This window comes from Nicotiana attenuata, chromosome 8 (assembly GCF_001879085.1).
Source record: "Nicotiana attenuata strain UT chromosome 8, NIATTr2, whole genome shotgun sequence".
NCBI classification, from domain to species: domain Eukaryota; kingdom Viridiplantae; phylum Streptophyta; class Magnoliopsida; order Solanales; family Solanaceae; genus Nicotiana; species Nicotiana attenuata.
Window position 1 is genome coordinate 23,418,017 of NC_031996.1, and position 6,000 is coordinate 23,424,016.

Sequence of the window (6,000 nt, forward strand, 5' to 3'; positions counted from 1 at the left end):
TATGTGGATATTTTATTTTCCATTTTTGAATCAAAAAATATTTTTTGTCCTTCTACGAACATGTATGATGTATACCCATTATCGAGCCGACGAGTCGTGACACAGAACTGATGAATATTCAATTTTTATTTCTATTGATTGATCCGAATGAAAAAATATAAAATTGCTACTATTTATTATTTTGTCGTTTACATGATGAGCACTAAACATAAATAACAATATTTCGTATCTGCTCTCGACTTTGACGTAAGTTGCCAAATTTGCAAGTTTTAGGAAACATATGAATCTTAACTTAAAATAATTAAACCAAAGAGCCCTCTATATAATCAACAAAATAATATCAACTAGACATCCCGAGTCTGAGGACACATATTTAAAGGTAAAAATTTACTCACGCTCGATATTTATTGAGACTTACAAAATAATGTTAAAACGATGGTAGTACTATAGCAATGCATGATGGTACTATTCCTTTAGACAAGTTATATTACTATCATTTTCTATATTGAATTATTGATTAAGAATTGAAACTATACCATGTTTTTCCTTTTTATCATTTCTTAATTAAAAAGAGAGGAATTCTTTTTGTTATATAACCATAACTACATTAGATATTATATCTACTACACATATCATTTAGACATCATTGTGTTTTCTCTTCGAGCAAGTAGAGAGCATTAACAACTTTAACACCTTTGTTCAAAAAGGTTGACCTATTTTGAATTGTAGTACGTATCTTATATTTATTTATTTATTTATTTATTTGTGTGCGTAGAGAATTTGTTTTTAATACATAGAATATTGTTGTGGAAATAAGTCTCCGTAAAGCTTTTACTTGGTCACAGAACAACCGTCTGATATGAATGAAGATTGGCACATTAACAATGCAGACCAAATTGTGTTTGGTTTATGACTTTGACTCCCATTTCTGTCACTTAAATTTAAATTAAAATAAAACCCTTATATGGAAAGAAAAAAAAAGGAGAGACATTCTTTACTTGCCAAAAATGCTAAAACGTGCAGTTGGCCGCCATGTTTGAGGCAATTTAAGCTTTGAATTATGTATATTTTATTTTTATGTATATATACGAAAATATATTTTTGAAAAAGGAACTTGTGTGTCTTTGACATTCTCGATGTCGGTATTCAAAATAGAGTTTATTTTTATTTTTGATATTGCAAACAAATATTTAAAGATAATTATATATAATTTTTTAAAATAAGTTGAGCTAGTAACTACGTAAAAGATAAAGCGGACAGCGTGTCAGTGTAAAATTATTTACAATATCGTAGTAAAAAAAATTAAATTCTAAAAAATAATTAGCTCGGACAGTTAGATGAATTAATTATAGACGCTCCATTCGATCTGGATCAATTTCGTTACAACATAGAATAATTTGTCTTTTAATTCAAAATTATAAGTTTTAATACTTTAAGTTATCAAAATCTTATAATTTCCCCCCATTATTATACATAAAGTTCTCCAACCAAACTTATAAAACAATTCTCGGACATGGGATCTAGTATAAAGAAAACATTTGGTGAAAATAGGACAATAATTGCACTTCTAGAATATAAGATAGATAGCTTTGAAATTGAATTATCATCCAACGCTAGATTTTAAAGAATAAGATTTAAATGTGTACAGTATTTTACGCTTCTTATTATATGAGTTTTTTTTTCCATATAAATTAAATTCATAAATCCAAACGTGATAAAAAGGAAGCTGCAGGTAATTTTCTTAGCTTTGTTTTGTACGGACAAGTGGCATGAGATATTATAATCTGAAGAAGAAAAATAGAACAAAAGGCTATAATAAACTAACGGGTTGCACTTTTTATATAAATTAATTACAAGTGGACAATCAAGTTGGGTTTAATAAATGAAGCAGCATCTTCTTGGTTCTTTCGAGTGTATGCTATTATTGATCAGTAACTCCTGCTATTAAAGTTGATTAATCTTTAATTTAGTCAATACATAAATAAGAAAAACTTTGTTAGATTCTGTTATCACTTACTTCCTTTAAGTAATTTATATTGGATTTGCATCAATTTTTTCCTGTTATGAGCGTAACTATATGGACGTATCCACTCGAGGGAGATCATTAAAATATAAAATAACTTTCAATTGATTAATACCAATACCATTGCAAGTCAGAAATTATATTTAAATGAAGAGTTTTGCTTTTAGTATAAAGAGGCAAAATACCTCAAACTACCCCTAAACTTGGCTCAGATTATTAGTATCCTCCCCGAACTATTCCCGGTCTTATTCACCCTCTTCAACTTGGCCTTTTGAGAGTCATTACCCCCTAGACGCTGATGTGGCAAAAAGTATGGGTGCAGTCGCCTGCCATGTGGATTTTTCTGTATTTGTGGCATTTTTTTGAAAAATAAAATATATTTTTACCTTTTTAAGAATATTACTTTATTAGATAAATTTTTCGAACATAATTTATAATAAAACTTGGATAGAACTACATTATTTAGGCTAAAAATATTTTTATTTTGCCAATAATAATAAAATTTTAGTTAATTTTTTTTGAATTTAACCTGAAAATAAAGATTTATACAATTGAAATAAATAGTCAAGTAGTCTAAAAAGTTATAAAAAATACATAGTTTGAAATTAATTATTTTAGATATAATTTTTTATATTTCTCTAAATTACGGTGCTCTAGTTTTTTTTATTTACAGATTTGACCTAAAAAGGTAAATATACTCAGTTGAAATAAATAGTCATTGCATCAAAAGAAGAAATAAAAAGAGAGTACAATTGCAAGAAATAAAACGAATCACTTGCATTATACTGCAATTGTACACTCTTATTTATTCTTTTGATGCAATGACTATTTATTTCAACAGTGTATTTTTACTTTTTAGGTAAAATATGTAAAAAAAATATATTTTTAGAGCACCGTAATTTAGAGCTATATAAAAAGAATTATAGCCAAAATAATTAATTTCAAACTATATATTTATTATAACTTTTTAGATGACTTGACTATTTATTTCATTTGTATAAATAATTATTTTCAGGTCAAATACAAAAAAAAGATTTAACTAAAACTTTATTATTTTTGGCAAAATAAAAATATTTAGCCTAAATAATGTAATTCTATCCAAGTTTTATTATAAATTATATTCGAAAAAAATTATCTAAAAAGTAATATTCTTAAAAAGGTAAAAATATATTTTATTTTTCAAACAAATGCAAAAATCTACGTGGCAGGCGAGTGCACCCGTACTTTTTGCCACATCAGTGTTTAGGGGGGTAATGACTCTCAAAAGGCCAAGTTGAAAGGGGTAATTAAGACCGGATATAGTTCGAGGAGGATAAATAATTTGAGCCAAATTTAAGAGTGATTTAAGGTATTTTGCCTATAAAGAATTGACATGCCAAGTTTTTCGAAATGTTTGGGATACAATACTTCATGTTAAATATAGTCATTAAAGTGTGCTTGATCTGTGAGCCAGCTTAATCCTTGTTTGTTGGATGGACTTGACTAGCCTTCCTCCATCTCTTAAAATAAGGGGAAGTGAAAATAGCTAAGTTATCACGGGATTAATTATTTCGGGGGTGACGTAGTTATCTTGTATTAAGGATAGTTAATCGGACGCCCTTTGTCGGAAAATTATATTGTGTATTTTGGTCAAATACTACTTTATATGATCATATATTATCCTTTGAGCACCCTTTATACATGTGGGGTGTTAATGCATATTTAAAAACAGAGTAAACCGACCGAACTGTACGGCAGAGAATCGATTTTTAGGTTTCTTTTAATAAAACTGTAGATTTCTTTATAAATTTATAACCGTACCGATAATTAGTGTAGATTTTTTATTTTATGAAAAGATACTGAATCGCACCAAATAAATTTACATATGAAAAATATATTTATACTTCAAATTTTTAAAACTAATAGAATATTAATTTTTTTTTTGGGCCTTGAAATTATGAAAACGGTTACAAGCCAACAAGTAATTAAGCTCAAATCCTAATTTCCAAACCTATTATGCTACTCCTACTGAAATTAAATTATTTTCAGCATATTCACTAGCGAGACACAAAGTATTCCAGCGATTATGAGTAGCAAATTACAATATTGTATTGAATATGTTTCCTTTTGTATGATTTAGGTTTATCTTTTTGAATGTTTAATCTTCTATCGATTTTATTCTCAAGTCCCATCTTGGTTAATATCTTTACACTCATGTGATTTATATTTTCTTTGTCTTTGCTTAGTTTCTTTTACGTTGCTGTAGAATAGTTGATGGATCTATACTATGGTCATCTTTCAAGTTTTCTTAATTCATCACTCTTTAAACAGTGAAATGTGTAGAGAGTTTTGCTAAGTCATATAAAAGTACGCATATTGTTGCATTCTGCTTCTACTAGTTACTTTTACATGACTTTAAACAAATACCGAAAAATAACCAAAAAATAACCAAACCGTACCGATATCGAAGAGAAACCGACATAATTGACGGTTGATGATAGGCTATAATTACGTATTTTAGTTGATTATTACACTCTAATTTACTGCACTTTAGTTGAGTTTGCGCTTTAATCGCTAGTATTTTGCACTAACAGTGTGTTTTATGCCTTGTAGGAGTAATTCCGAGCTATATAGATGTTATGGAATGAATTCAAGTGATTTATATCTTTGAAGTAAAATCTCAAGGAATTAAGCCGGGATCGTATTCAGGGATCAACGGATGATAGAGCAACAAAACGAAGAACCGAGTAGGCATATTGCATACTGTCTAGTAAAATGCACATAACTTTTTGATCAAAACTCCATTTGGGCTCCACAATATATGGTTGGAAATCTAACTCAAAGGGCTACAACTTTCATGTTTTACGTTTGTCCAAATACCAAACGGAATAGGGTGAAAAATGCGGTCGAAACCGCAAACGCGGACCTAAAGCGGGCTGAGGCAGTATACTTGCCATATACCGCGGTTTACCGCGACCGTGGCGTCCAGACCTGAAAAAATTATCTTTGTTCGCGTAGGAGAAGGTATAATAGTTTGGGCCCGACCCTACTTGGTATATATACATGGAAAAACAGTATTTTTGAGGGAGGAGACCAATTTTTTACACAGATTCGACCTAAGGAGGCAGAGACACAATAGGAGCAAGGCGGGGAATCCCACGAGTTTTTCCTTCATCTTTCTATTTTTCATTCTTGGTTATGACTTTTAGTATTGTAGTTTTATATACTATTATGAATAGCTAATTCGTTTTCTAGGTTTTGATGGAACCTTTTGTAGGATAAATTCTTGTTATGTTTTTATATAATTGAGCCGTTAGATTTCTCTACTTGTTCAACTACGTGTTTATTGTTATTGATTGAATGGCCATCGATTGATTGTGCCTATTTATTATGTGTTGCTTGAGAAATGATACATATTTAGGTGGTTGTTGAACAACGTCACTCCTAACGTATGTGAGAAATCAATACAGCGGGTTTAAAGGCAGGTTTAGAAATAACAAAGCCTTGACGTGGTCATAATGAGCGGTTAGATAAAGCCAACTAGCATAGTTCGAGAGAATATGTCTAGTAAATTGTTGTAGTTGCTCAAGAGAGAATCACGGCACCTAAAGTGCTCACGATCAGTAGAGAATACATTGGCAAAATTGTAGGGAACATAGCTAGAAGGATTCCGACAATTGGGAAAATCATAACTCTAGATCTCCTTAATTTAGTCTCCAACCCTTTGTCTCTTTAGTTGATAATTTTACCGCTTTGTAGTATTTGCTAGTTAATTAGTTAAAAATATAAATCTCAATCTTTTTAATTTAGAAAATTGTTCAATCTTGTCTTCTTAGTGATATTAAACAGATATAGCTAAGCCTTACTTCTCTGTGGGATTCGACTCCGGACTTTTAGACTGGACTATATTTGCAGCGATCGCTTATCCTTTTTAGGACTAGAGTTGGGCGTGATCAAATTTTGGCGCCGTTGCCGGGGAACTAACGGTGTAGTTGTAG